General features: G+C 42.1%; 1 protein-coding gene across 3 annotated transcripts in view; it reads right to left on the bottom strand.

Annotated features, from left to right (window-relative positions):
- Nab1 (NGFI-A binding protein 1) overlaps positions 1-8,579 on the bottom strand; it is a 40,365-nt gene extending 31,786 nt beyond the window's left edge. The window contains exons 1-2 of one of the 3 annotated variants that reach the window (XM_051190137.1): positions 8,426-8,571; positions 8,065-8,211 (exon numbers count right to left, since the gene is read on the bottom strand). The gene's annotated coding sequence lies outside the window, so the exon portion shown is untranslated. Of the gene's footprint in view, positions 1-8,064; positions 8,212-8,425 lie in introns of all 3 variants that reach the window. The other 2 variants (XM_051190138.1, XM_051190136.1) reach the window with 2 other exon arrangements.
- Positions 8,580-15,054: the final 6,475 nt, after the last annotated feature.

The following is a 15,054-nucleotide window of genomic DNA, read 5'->3' as shown; positions in this document are numbered from 1 at the left end:
GCCTCATGAATTCCCAACAGATTGAAAAAATATTAAGGAGTGTTCAGTGGTTTCTGCTAACACCTAAAAAGGAAAAACATATAGTGTGCTTCTGAAAAACACTTCCTCAGTCCCTCAGCTCCATTGTGTGGGACTCTGGATTTGGCAAATGATGCAAACTTACGAGAAGATTCTCAGTCTATATATCTAGGCTACAAAAAACTGCAGGTTCTACGAGTGCCTCAGAGCTTCAGTCTACCATTGTAGTCACACCACCTCACTCTTCAGAGTAAAACCTTCTATCTTCTAACTCACCTCAGTGAGGACCCATCTAGGCAGGGTCTACCACCTGATTGGACACTAGCCCCCAAAACTTAGCCTTGAGAGTGCATGCAAGTTTAAATGTGCATTGAAGCACACTGTAGCAAACAGAAGGGCTTCTGGAGTCTGTCTGGGGCAGAAGCAAAAACAAAACAAAACAAAAAACAAAAAAATCAAAAACAACAAAAGAGCCAACTTACTTTCTCATCATTTACCTAAGAAGCTGTTTTGCATACTCTCATACTAACACAGAATAAAAAATCCACACGAATAAAAGTATGTATATGCAGTCTTTCCTGGAACAAGGCTGCAGCCTTGCAGGGCCTACCGAATGCTACACTAACTTACTCACCATATTTTCTTCCCCAGATCATGACAACATTTAGATTAACAGACCCTTTCGATCATTTTATAATAATGAGAAAAAAAGAGTATTTATTAGACAAATATAAAAATACAAAAGGAACTTAGGACCCAAAAGACTAGAACTTAGACTAGTTTTTTGAGGCTATGGTTTTTACAAAATAGCACCTTTCTGGTCTTATTCCTTTCTCTGGTACTTTACCAAACCTCATAGTTCTTGACAGAAAATCCTTGCAGACTGGGGAAAAGAGTGAACCATGTGAAGAACAAGTGTACATTCCCAAAGCCAAAATAACAGACAAAAGGCAGACATACTGCTCAGAACCCCAGGAGGCTTTCTGAAGACCCTCACCCAAAGCGCCCTCAGCACCAACAGCACCTGCACAGTGGGGAGAGGAGGTCTCTTCCCAAGCTCTCCTGCTGAAAGATTGCAGTCTCCTCCAAAACCCACTGCAATCATTTAAACACCCACCACTTCATACATTCACTTGATTCGATTTAAAACTCCTGTGAGATTTTTCTGTTTCCACAAAACCTGGAACCATTCATTCTCCAATGTAAAGGTCAAATTAGCTAAAAAGAAGCTGTGCCCGCGTCTCTCTGAACTGGGTATCAAGGGGTCCTAACACACTGACACATGGGTAGCTGATGATTCAACAAATCCACTCAACTAGAAGTGACTGTGCCTGGCTGTCCCACAACACTAACTGAGCACCAAATCGAGTTTTATATTTGTCTAATAAATACTCTTTTTTTTCTCATTATTATAAAATGATCGAAAGGGTCTGTTAATCTAAATGTTGTCATGATCTGGGGAAGAAAATACGGTTAGTGTAGCATTCGGTAGGCCCTGCAAGGCTACAGCCTTGTTCCAGGAAAGACTGCATATACATACTTTTATTCGTGTGGATTTTTTATTCTGTGTTAGTATGAGAGTATGCAAAACCATGGATTTTATGAAAAGGCCATTGACTCATTCTTGCTGTTTCCCAAAGGTAACACATGCCCTGATGCCCCTGTAAAGCACGCAATCTCTACACCTGTGTTGACAAGAAGAACTGCAGCATTAGAAAGAGGAATTTAAAAACAGGAAAAAAAAGCATAAAGATAAAAATTACTTCTAGGTTGCTTATTGTCCACTTAATGGTAACTTCACACTACGTTCCTAAATCTCACACAGTGTTTCTCACGGTGGCCCAATGAGTAGCATTGGTCACCTGCCTGGTTCAGGCTGTGCTAAGTGAGCAACTGTCTGGTCACAGCTCATCTCTTACTCTGCTAGGGGAACAGAATTTTCCAGGCCTGGGGCTGAAGATTCAGGGTAGGACACATTGGAGAACTTTCACAGTCATCAGGCCTGCTGTATCAGGACCCACTGGGCTATCCAAAAATCTCAGGGGGCTACCAAGTTTTCACCAGGGCTTTCCCAAAGTCTCCTTGCCATCTGCCATGCCCCGTGACTCTGGTAAGGGCATATTAATTTCCCTTTCCGCCTTCCCCCACTATATTCTAAGTTCAGGCACTCTTTGAAGATGTTGGCAGAGAGGGGAATTTACTATGATGGCTGGGCTAGCCTTGGGTAGTCCTCTGTCGCAGCTCCTTAGTGCTGAGATTTCAGTACAGGTGTGGGACACCACCAACATCTCTGCAAGTTTTGAACTTCATCTCTTTTCTAGTCTGTCACATTATTCCTTCACGATCTCCCCTATGCCAAAGGTCAACTTATTGCAGGCAGTCACCAAATCTGTGTCTGTGGCTTTAGCCAGGATTTCTTCAATCTGTTCTACTTGCCACTTCTTTCTGAGAAACTGTTAAAGAGACGCGCGCGTGCGTGTGTGTATGTGTGTGAGAGTGTGTGATATCACACACATATAAGACTATACAAACCAAATATTTACTGACAATAAGTCATAAGGAAGCCTTTAAAAAAACAATCATTAGTAAACATGCAATTCTACATTTAGTAAAGATGAAAGCAAATGTACACACTAAGGAGGAGGAGTGCCTGTCTTCACATAAAGAGTAAACCTTGTTTGAGTGTGTGGAGCTGCAGGACACACAGCATCTATACTGGTTTTTAGAGCTGATCAATATTCTTATTTTATAATTGTCTATGCTGAGTATGATGCTTCATATAAATAAATACGTTAAACAAAATGGCAGCAGTGTATTTGTGTCTATTTCAGAAATTGTTAGAAATGCTGCCCCAATCTTAAGCCAAATTTTATTTAATAAATTTGTGTGTTTATAAAACTTGTCAGCAACTCAAAACAGCGATTTTTAAACTCAAACATCCTAACATAATAAATCCACGGACATGCTAATTAGATACTAACCCACTACAGAAGGACTTGCGTAAAAATAGTCCTTGTTTTCTGTATCTAAAACATTAGCTTCTATAAAAGCAGGAAACTTTTTATGTACAGTAAAAACAATGTAATTCATGAACTGCAACAATCTCAAATGTGAGTCAACATTGTTTCTAGTTGCATTTGTGAATATTCTGTGGAATGAAGGATATGTGGTACAAAGTGTGTGTGTGTGTGTGTGTGTGTGTGTGTGTGTGTGTGTTGTGTGTACAGAACCAAGGTGCCAGTAAAGAAGCAGGACACAATGCAGGCCGCCCTGCCAGACATACTACAGCTTCATTACACCTTTAATTCTAAATCTTTTATTTATTGTTCTGATTCTTGTTGAGTTCAGAAACCTTTTACTATTGCCAAAAACCTTCACTGACCTACACATTGAATTGTATGATCCTGCATGGGGTCATGGCCTATACTTTAAGAACCTGTGGCTTAGTGGGGGTAATTCATGGGCAGAATATGGAGTTGCTACAAGGAGATCTCAAAGTAAAAATGAAGTTTTCACTACAAATCATTAAGAACACTCTTCTGACTCTGTAAGATACAAAGTGATCTAAAGTGTAACTAAATTGGTTACTTTGAGATCATTTCATGCACTCTCAATGAACAATGCTAAAAGTAACCCTGAGTGTTTGCAGAATTTTATTTTTAAAAGGGACTCTCAGACCTGAAATATTTGAGAATTATGAACCTGAATTGTTCTTCTGAACTGCAATTTGCCATCACTCAAGGGACTGTCAAACCTGAGGACTGCCACACCTTGCTTGCTGAGCCCCAAAACAAGGCATGGCCTCTTCTTTCTCCTGTCTTCCAATTCCCAGGTCTGGTGTCTGTACCTGTCTTTTTCACTGCACTAATTTTCCTGTTTCCTCCATTTCTTTTTTCCAATCCGCACATACTCAGGCCGTATCATCAGCCTCATTGGCCCCCTCCCATCCCCACTTCAAAGAAGACATGGCTTTTCACCCTTCTCCACAAGTCTCCCCACTAGCGTTCTAAACTACTCACACAGGCATCCTCCACCTAAACCTGCCTTTCAGACCTTCTCTCATGGCCCTGTCCTGGGCATTCCTCTATAACCTTTCCCATAAAAAATTTTCATACACAGCCTGGCTATAGATTTTCTCTTGATTTTCAACCTTGCCCACCGTAATGTTTTCTTTCCTTTCTGTCCAACACCCTCCCCAGTTCTTACTGATTACAACGTGTGACACTCTGAGGCAGATCTAAGGACACTGAGCAAAGAGTCCTTCATGAAGAGCCAGTTAAGCAGAAGCTCACGTTTAAGTACTACGATAACTACATAATGCAATGTACTACATAAAAGGGCTACAGAACGAAGGACTTAACCCGGCTCTGACATCAAAGCACTTTTGGTTATAGGCACCCTTGGGATAAGAAGGAAGTGTCATTAATCTCTGCCTCCCCTTCGTTCTCAGCAAAGTGTTCTAAGTGGAATACTATTTCTACAGCCTTCGGTACAGTGAAACCCAATGTGTAAGTCAGTCAGCAGCCTCCTTTCGTATCTCAAAAGGGATACCCTCAGTCAACTGCGACCCCAGTAAACTTCAATCCAGCAGCAGCATATTCCACATCCCACCCGTACCTACCATCCTCACTCTCTCATCCGCAACACTTTACTTTCACAGAGGGCTATGATGCAGCCTCTCCTAACAGGCTATCTATCTACCCAAGAGATCAAAGGATGAGGGCTCAGCAAAGAAACTAAACATGGTCATAGTGTATGAAGTCAGCCCCCTAAGTCAGCATTTTTTTAAGAATTTAGTTCTATCATGAGAGATCCTAGGTCATTTTTGCCTGTGTTCCTAAAATCCAATACAGTGTAACTCGAATAAACAGCAACCATCTCACAAATCATCACTACCCTGTAACAGATTTATTGTCTGTTCTTAAATACTTTCCCTCAATGCTGTGAAGATGATTGCCACACACACATTCAGCACATGAATATATGCTTTTGGTAAGTCTGTGGCAGTCCAGAAGACTCAAGGACTAGCGAGGAACCAAGTGGAAAATCTTGGTAAGGCCTGACTTATTTATGCAATATAGCCTAAATTTTCACTTCAAAGTTTGGGAGTTAGTAACAACCTTGTAAAAAAAACATATGTAAAACCTTAGTGAAAAATGTCATGCATCACTTAGAGATAAAGAGGAATTAATTTCACTAGACTGTTTATCTGTTAGCATCTAAGTGAGGTCTCCTGACCCTACCAAGTGAAATTTTAAATATGAAGAGGACAGTGTCCTTAAGGCCTCTGACATACCAGCAAGTATCAAACCATAGCTTGAAAGCAGAGAGACTTGGGAGAAGGGAGCAGTAACCACAGCAAATGATGGGACTCAAAAGTATGAAAGGAGGGAACTGTAGGAGATTGTGTTTTATCGTTTCCAATACTAGGATCCAGATCTCAAAGCTAAAACCATCTATGTGTGGCTAAGCTGTGGTTCAGGTACGTTCCTGGGTTAAGACTGCAGCCTTCTTCTGTATATTTATCAGTTCCTGTGTTTCAAGTTCCAAAAGACACCCCTAAGTCACCAGGAAGCATGGGGCAATGTCCATCCTGTTTAGCTTTTGTTGAACAGCTAGCACGCTATGCTCACACTCTACCATAAGCTACAGCCTCAAGCTCATAGTGGTAAATATTAAGTCAAGGCAATCTCAGGTCTTCTTGTTCACACAAGGATTACACCCTTGGCTTCTCATGAATTGATGCTAATTCAGAAAAACTGAAGCCTTCTTCCCTATGGACTCTTCCCTCAATTCTGAATAAAACTGGGCATAGCTTTTTGAGAGACCATTTTTAATTCAGTCCAAATAATCAAAGGGTAAGCCAAACACATTTATTAAAATTAGAAACATAAATCACACTTACAACTACACATAATTATCAACAAACACTAGCATCTTATATGACGGCTAGGACTTCTTCAGCCAATAGGAAAGGAATGACACAGGCATTAAGAGCATCTGGGTAGACCGCAGGCAAAAAGTATACACGTATAAATCTGATGGTCTTCAGAAGTTCCTCTGTGAGAAGTGTTAACATACCATGTAAATGAATACACAGCCCTTAAATACAGTGTGTTGAAAAATGACATATTATTTGAAAGTTTAATGATATGTTTTAGCTGTGAGAATTCTCAAGATGAGGATTAATGCTTTTTCCCCAGCATCACTTCTGAAATTTTCCTCTTGTTCCATTATTAAGATGAGAGTATATTCTACTATTGTATGAGTTATTGAACATGTCATCTCAGAAGGGAAATCTGCACTTACTATAATAACCACACTATTCTTCTACCACTCAAGGGATCAAAAGAAGCAAGTGAGACAAGACCCAGGCAAAGCAGCTAGCAACCTTACATTATACTCAAGTGGCTGTTTTTTATTCTGCAATACATCTGATAAAATCCACAATGGAATATACACACACAAAGGAGTTGCATATTAGCATGATCTTAAACCATTCATAAAATGGTCACTTTCATGAAAGTAACCAAATATATGATGGCCCTGTGGTATCCAGAACAGCTTCACATTATGTTTAATACAGAGCTTTTCTTTAAAACCAAACGCAACAAAAAGCAGGTTTTATTACAATGAAAGTTAAGGCCTAACTCTAGGACAGATTCTAAGTTGCCAAACACAAAAACCTAACACACTTATTACCATTCAACCATTTTTTCCTCTAAAATTTTGTTCATCAAACAGATTCTTGAAAGGTCTGCCTCACTCACTCACAGTTTTGTCTTTCAAAGCAACTACTGTGCAAATTTTAATAAATTATGGCCTTAAAGTTGAAGGAAAAATGAAATGCTTTAACTGATTGTCTAAATTAACAGAGGAAACAGGCTAGGTTTTCTATAGGGCAGTGGTTGCTGCTAACCAGCAATACAAAAGGAAAACTTGTAGTTTGGTTAAGATTATGCAATTACACTCATTTACTTATTTGATGTAAAAATTATTAGACATAGTAACTCACTAAAATTTCCCGTACCGGCCATATCAATATTAAGAATTTGTCATCTGAAATATATTCATATCCTCAGTGTTTTTCTTTACTGTTGTTACTGGTACAGCCCCACATAACAGGAGGCTCAGCATTGGGAGATAAAAAGTATACTCAGTAGTGGAATGGCAGGTCAAGCAAGGATGCTCACATCAAAAAAAAAAAAAAAAAGTACACAAACAAACAAAAATCTCCCTAGCGTTCCTTGAGATTACTTTCTTTCAATATCTGAACTGGAAACAGGGATGAAGAAAGCCGACCTTGATGGCCATCTACAAATTCTCAACAACATCCTATTAATCTGCTTACACTTAATGAAAGAACAGAACTAAATGTCTCAAATAATTCGAGGAGGAGGAAGGATCCTTCAATCAAAGTCACTGGTACTGGCACATAAGCAGGGAGTGTGGCAGCTCTTTCAACCTCAGAAAGACAGCCTCCACCCAGAGCAGCCTATACATCCTCTCTCCAATATCTCTTCTTAAAACCGGAACATGAATTATAAATATCATAACATATTCCACAAAGAAAGAAATTTCAAAAAAGTGAATATTTAAAAAGGGTAATTCGCTGCGTGCACAAAACAGCGAAGCATTTCGGATGTGACTAATCTATTTCAAATCCGGCTCCTCTGCAATCTAATATTACCTATTAAAACTGCCAAAATATTTTTAAACGAGATCCCAGAATCTCCCTCAGAGATTCTGATCTTTGCACTCCGTAAAGTTGGCAGGCACGTCACTGGCAAACCAATCAGTGGTGACAAGTTACTCCAAACCAGCTCTTTCGGATCAAACTGTAAATTAGCAGGCACTCCAAAATTTCCCAAGCCTCCCTGATCCAGGGCATGGTTCCTCCTGGTCGCCTGCTGCAAAACTTGGTCTGCGCAACCTACAAACGCACATTCCAGCTCTACCCCCAGAAGCCTCTTTGCAGATCTCAGCTGGACCTTACTTCAGTGTTTGTCCCCGTAAGGTCACACACACAGAGATACACACACACACCTGCATCCAAAGCTTCTACGTCTTACACGTGTCTGCACACTCCCCACTCAGCCTCTGAGGCTCGGCGATCTCGCTTCCCTGCACCTGGGTGCCAAGTTTCTGCGAGCCACTTCCAAGCAAAACTCTCCTTCCGCTTTGAAAACAGAACTACAGTAGGAAGGGGCGGATAACAGGAAGAAAACGAAGACTAAGCCGCACTTTTAGGAAGTCCCCGATCGCCGCGGCGCTCACTCCCCACGCGGGAGGGCGAGCGCCCCCACCCCCACCCCGGCCCGCGCCCCCCGCCCGTGAGGACGCGGCGGCCCCGCGGAGCCACGCGCCCGCGCCCCCCTCTCCAGCCCCAGGCCCGCCCGGTACCTACGCGGTCCGCGGCTGCGGCGCGCTCCGCGACGAAGGCTCAGCCCGGCTCCTGCGGCGGCTGCAGCGACCGGGACGCCCCCGCGCCCATCGAGGGGGGCAGGGACGCGGTGGGCGCGCGCTCCGTCCCCCGCCCGCCCCGACGGCGCTCGCTGGGCTGCGCGGGCGGAGGCTCAGGCGGAGGCGGGCGGCGGCGGCTCGGGGCGCCCTCCCTCGGCCTCTCCCGCCGCCCCTCCCTCCCCCTCTCCCTCCCCCGCCACCTCCGCCGCCCCCGCCCCCGCCCCGCGCGCTGTCACATCGGGAGATTCCGCTCTTGCTCCATTCGCCGCTCCGGCTCCCGCCCACGCGCGGCCGAGTGACGCAGATCCCGGCGTGGGCGGCCGCGGGGCGGGGGTGGGGGCCGGCGGGGCTGAGGCTCGGCGCGGTCCCGGGGGCGGCCCATTCCCACGGCAGCTGGGAGCGCGCGGGTGGGCGCGCGGGGACACGGGCCGGGGAGGGTGCAGCCGTGGGGCCGCAGACAGCGCTGCATGCCAAGCCCCGCGCCCGCCAGCCCGGGTATGTGAGGGAGGGGGGACAGCAGGGGACTGAGAGCCGAGCGTGCCCGGGCCGCCCCACCCGCGCTGGGCAAGCTGGCCGCGCACTGAGCAGGCTCACAGGTGCCACAGGGCTCCTGCCTCGCCCACCCCGCCCTGTCCCCACCCTCGCCTGGGCCTTGGTTGAGAAGGGAGGAAAGGGAACCCTCTGGCCTGGTAACTTAATGTCACCCTTTTCACCATCTGAAAGACCTATGACTGGTCCCTGTTGGCTTCCTGTAAGCAAATGACACCACCAGCACTGTTTTGGAGTGTTTGAAAATAGAGTTCTTAAGGCACACACGCTGTAGAAATTTTGAGCTTGGTTTTGCATAAACTTTTCTAGCCAAAGAAAGCATTAAAGCACCTTCAAAATTGAAGCGATTGCCAGAAATTAGGAAAAATATATTAAATCTATTTTTGCCTTCCTTTGCCCCCCCCAAAAGTGTTCAAGTTTCAATGGTATGCCCTTCTGCAATACAGGTAGAATCCTGTTTTAGTGTACATATGAAAACCCAGTTTTATATAGGAGGCTGTTCCCACTTCCTGGCTGGCCTCCCAGAGTATGCCTACTTGGTTGAAGGGGATACAAGGCATTCTTTGAGAAGAGAAATTCTTCAACCACATCTTTATGTTGCAACAATGGATGGGATGATAATATTGAGAGAAAAAGACCTTATTAAATAAATCTTTTTTTTATTTTTGTAAAAACATGTTGTACAAATGAGTGGAATAAATATGTACTTAAATATATAAACGTATAACTATGTTGTTAAATGCACAAATATATACATTTAAACTGAAATATCTTCCCTGTTCATGACAAGGTCTATCTGGAATAGTTGGTGTTTAAAATAAATCTGCTTAGTTCCTCAAATTCTTCAGGGAAAGAAAATCATTGCTGAAAGTTTTTCTCCACCACTCTAATTGTCAGGGTGTATACAGCTGTGGCTTGGCTCTCCAAAGGAAAGCTAATTTGGGTGGTTGCAGTACAGTCCAGCCTGGAGAGACAGTTTCTTGGCTGGTATGGAAAGGTAGAGGTTAATGGGTAGTTGAGCAATAAAATCCACAAAATTCTTCTAATTCTTCGCTGGAGCCCTGATGGTTTGCAAACATTGTTGGTTCTGAAAAGCTGGGGTGGGGGTGGGGGCGCTTTATGGGATGTTGTTAGTGAGTCATGGACTTGGTTTCACCTGAACTGCATAGCCTTCCCTGGAATAACTGCATTCTATGCTGCACAGAGAGTGGACCTGTCATGCTGAAGGTGACACAGATGAGGAAATGTGACCAGAGACTGACTGGTAGCTGGTTATTTCTACAGCTAAACAGTCAAGTCCTTCCTTGTTTGCTCTCTGGGCACATTAGATAGTGTGTTCTTCCCACATTAAGAATGGCATTCTGGGCCCACTTTGATTTGCTTAAATGCCCTATGGTGCTGGGGGAGGTGGTGGGAGGAAAGAAAATGAAAGAAAAATTTAAGCTTTTAGGCATCCAGTTCTGCAAGAGGACACTGGGGTCAACAGGACTGCTGGGAAAGAACTGAGGTATTCACCTGTATGTGAGACAACTTGGAGGAGCCAGCACTGATGCCTCAGTCCCCCATCCCTGAACACCACCTCACTGGTTTCAGTACAGGGTCTTCTACCACCCCCTGGTGCCCTAGTGGTTGGTTAATGGTAGGAGAAGGGATCCACTCTGTAAGGTAGCAATTATGGAGTTGATTGTTCTCTGAAGGTCCTCTGGGAAAGATTACACAGTTTTAGAATTTCTTGGAGGCTGTCCCAGGCAGTTCTGAGAGAACATGGCAACACAAACAGTTCTTCTTGAGACCATTTGGATATCTTTTGTTAAAAGATCCCTGCAGTGGCTTTGTTTTGTTTTTTATTGGGTTTTGGTGTTTGGTTTTTTTTTTGTTTTGTTTTGTTTTTTGTTTGTTTTTCTGTTTTGATTTTACCATAAATACCTGTATGCCAAAGTTACTCATTTTTTTCTAGTACATCTTGCTAAGTGATAATTAAGTACTAAGTTTAAGGTTAAATTCTTGGGACACAAATAACCTATCTAAATCATGGTTCTGCTCCCAGAATTTTTCTCTAAAACAGCAAAAATAAGGAGATCAAAGGAAAGCCAAAAAGCCAAGGAACATGATCTATTTCTTTTTAGTGTTTCATTCCTTATATACTCTCACAGATACATGGACTAGCCATAAGACCATCATCATGCGCACTCTTCAAATACAAGTCACAATGAAATACAACTCAAGTTCTTTAAAATGGAAAGACCCTGTCTCATTCCATATTCCAGAAAGAGCTTGGAGCGTACTGGGATGTCATCTTTAATTGGCATCTGTTTCTGTCTCTTGGTCTTTTGTTTAGAGGTGTGTGTGTGTGTGTGTGTGTGTGTGTGTGTGTGTGTGTGTGTGTTGCTAAACAGTGGCTGACACATACTAGTAAATAAATATTTGTTGAGTAACTGAATGAAATAGAAAAGAGGAACTTACTAGCAAATGACTTCTTGTGTGCTTTGTTGATGTTTTTAGTATGAATTTTATTTCCTAATAGAAGAATCTAAAGCGTATGCTATCTACTTCTGAGCACGTATGTAATTCATTCAATAAAATATTAAGGGTATTGCAATATAATAAGTTCCAAAATAATGTCTGATTTTTTGAATAATTCATATTATATTTTCAGGCACAAATTTCTTTTCTTTAAATAAATTGCAAAGGTTGTTAAATACAATAAGTTCTGAGCTTAGTTTTAGTGATTTGGAAAGTAGCCTAGGAAGTATTGTCCCTCATCCCTTATTAGCTCATGTTTATTCTTGGGTACACCATCTGCAGGCATCCCAGGGTTACTCCTTATCTCCAAAGGAAGGGGTACATAGAGCGATTTCTCATGACTTAAATCTAGATTGTTCTAATCTTTGAAAACACTTTTTTAAGAATCTGAAAGCCCATTCTAGGCTATTGTCTTAGCTTCTATCATTCCCCGATAAAGATTCAGGAGCTATTTTTTTCTCCTCTACTGCTAATTTTAACCAATGTGAAATGTGTCATATCACATAGTCAAATCTAATATTTATCCTGAAAGAAGCCAAATTTTCTCTTTAGAGTTTAGAAATCATAATTTTTGAAGAGTTTTTGGATGTGGATTCAAAATGATAAAAGAATATAATGTATGCCATCAAAAAGCCTCAATGGGTGCAAACAGTGCACCTTTAAAAACAGGATGACTTGTAGCAAATGCGTGCCACCCTTTCCCTGTCTTCTAATGGCTTCCGGAGCATGGGAAGCTGGCCCAGAAGAATCAAGATTGCTGTGGATGGTGGCATCAGATAGCAGCAAATTACATGCTGAGGAAATGACTCCCCTTATACTTCTCCTTCTGTCCTCCGAAGGGAGAAATCCAAGTTGGTGCCAGTCTGCCTCTAATCCTCTTACACTTACTAAATTCTGCCTTAAAAAAGAGAGGGGGAGGGAGGGAGAGATACTAGGTTTCCTTCAGAGCCTCTGGCAGGCCTTAGTCTGTAGCTAGAATTTGAAAACATTGTTTCCCTTTTAAGGTTGTCCTCCACTGAGGCAAGTGAAATTCACTGAAATAAAGATATCAAAACATCTTTTAAATAGATGTACTTGAGCAAAGTAAACCCAAATGTATAAAAGAAAACTGCTAAGGAAAGTAAGTTGTGAAATTGGTAATTAAGAATGGTGACTGATGAAACAACAATATAAAGTTTCCTTAAAATTCAAAACAAGAATTGCCAAATCATATGTCAATAATTAATATATGTTACTGGCAATGTATTGAAAGGACATGAAATCAATGTCAGAGAGATGTCTTTAACAGCCAAGGTATGAAATCAACAAGTTTCTTATCAGTGGATGAGCAAAGAAAATGTGGTATATGCACAATAAAATACTATTTAGTCCTTATAAAGGGCACAAAATCTTGTCATTTGCAACACTGTTTGTGAACCTGGAACACTATGTTAAACAAAATAAGCCAGGCACAGAAAGATAAATACCCCATGATCTCATTCATGTGGAATCTCAGAAAGCCGATCTATCTTATATGAGAAGAAACACAATGATATTTAATGGGAGTTGGGATGGCTTCAGGTCAGTGGGAAGAGGTTGGCTAAGGATATACCAGGCTTCATTTAGGAAAGAGAAGTAAGTCTGGGAGATTTGCTGTACAACTTTGTGACAGAATTACCAATATGATATAATTTTGAAAATGTTTTCATCACAAAAATGGTGACTGCTAAGTAGTACGTATGTAACTTAGCTAGATTTGACCATCCCCGTAGTGTGTATGTGTCCAAACATGCTGTGGAAGCTAAGGAGGTAGTGGCTTAATAGATAAAGTATTTGCTGTGTATACACACATTTTCTTCCCTGTTCTGTGACAAAGTATCCTGACAAAAGCAACTTAAAGGACAAAGAGTATGGTGGTTTAAAAGAAAATGGCTCCCATAGAGAGTGGCAATAGTAGAAGGCGTGGCCTTATTGGAGTAGGTATGGCCTTGTTGGAAGAAGTGTGGGACTGTGGGTGTGGGCTCTATGCTCAAGCTATTCTCAGTGTAGTAAACAGTTCAGTTCTGATGTGGGATAATGCTCTTGTTCACTGTAAAGATTTGTCACTCATAGTGGTTTAATAAAATGCTGATTGGCCACCAGGCAGGAAGTAAAATTAGGATTACCAGACTAGAGAATTGTGGGAAGAGAAAAGGTGAGACACAGTCACCTGCCAGATTCAGAGAAAGCAAGATGAGACTGTCTTACTGAGAAAAGGTACCAAGCCACATGGCCAAATATACATTAGAATTATGGGTTGATTTAAGTTGTAAGAGCTAGATAGTAATAAGCCTGAGCAGGAGGCCAAACAGTTTATAGTTAATATAAGCTCTGTGTGTTTTTTTTTGGGACTAATAAACTGTGGCTGTGGTACTGGGCAGGACAGAAACTTCCATCAATACACTTCCTCTTGCTTATAGATCAAGATGTAGAATTCTCAACTTCTCAAACACCATGTCTCCAGCATGCTACCATGTCCCTTCATGATGATAAAGGACCAAACCTCTGAAACTGTAAGCCACCCCAATTCAATGTTTTCTTTTATAAGAGTTGTTGTGGTCTTTGTTTCTCTTTACAGCAACAAAAACCCTAATTAACACAAGTTGGTATGAGAAGATGGGTATTGTAATAGGCCAGAACATGTTTTTGTTTGGAGAAATACGGACTTTGGGACTATGAACTAGAAAAGCAGTGGAATGCTTTAAGTGGGGCTTAATGGGCCATCCTAGTAAGAACATGGAAGACAGTGGTGCAAAGAGTTACTTGAATGGTGGGAACCTGGCTCAAGAGGTTTCAGAGAAGAATAATTTAGTATGCCACCTAGAGATCATTATTGTGATATTTTGATGATGAATGTGGGTACTTTTTGCCCTTGTCTGAACAGTCTGCCTGAGACTGACATGAAGAGATTTGGATTAATTCTATTAGCAGAGGAAATCTCAAAACAAAATAATCTGTCATGTATTAGTGTTGACCCTAATGAAAATTTATAATAATATGGTGCAAGCTGAGCAAAGAAAAATAAGAAATGTACAAATCGAGGAGAAAAGGAGCTCCAGGAAGTAGAATGGAGTTTAGTCCTGTGTTCAAAGAGCTAAACAAATTAAGAAATGGAAGAAGGGTGTGGTAACCTCAGGGAAAGATCTCACCCAGCTTAGTTTCCAACTTGTGAAAAGGAATTAAAGAAAATCTTAGAGCCAGGTGTGGTGGTATATGCCTTAATCCCAGAACCCCAGAGGCAGAGGCAGAGGCAGAGACAGGAGGATCTCTGAGTTTGAAGGCAGTAAGCTCAAGGACAGCCAAGCTTAGGCAGTAGAAGAAACCACTGAAAACAGAAAGCTGGTGAAGATGTAATTGAATGAAGGAGCCATGTTCCAGTCCAGCAATTGGCAGAGTTTGGCAGCTTCAGCTATGTGATTCTGGTTTTAGAGGCAAGGATAGAAGGAGGTGATGGAATCTTCCTCCTTGACTAAGGAAAGCCAC

This window comes from Phodopus roborovskii, unplaced genomic scaffold (genome assembly GCF_943737965.1).
Source record: "Phodopus roborovskii unplaced genomic scaffold, PHOROB, whole genome shotgun sequence".
Lineage (NCBI taxonomy): Eukaryota > Metazoa > Chordata > Mammalia > Rodentia > Cricetidae > Phodopus > Phodopus roborovskii.
Note: the sequence above shows the minus strand (reverse complement) of the source record. Positions and strands in the feature narration are given on the sequence as shown.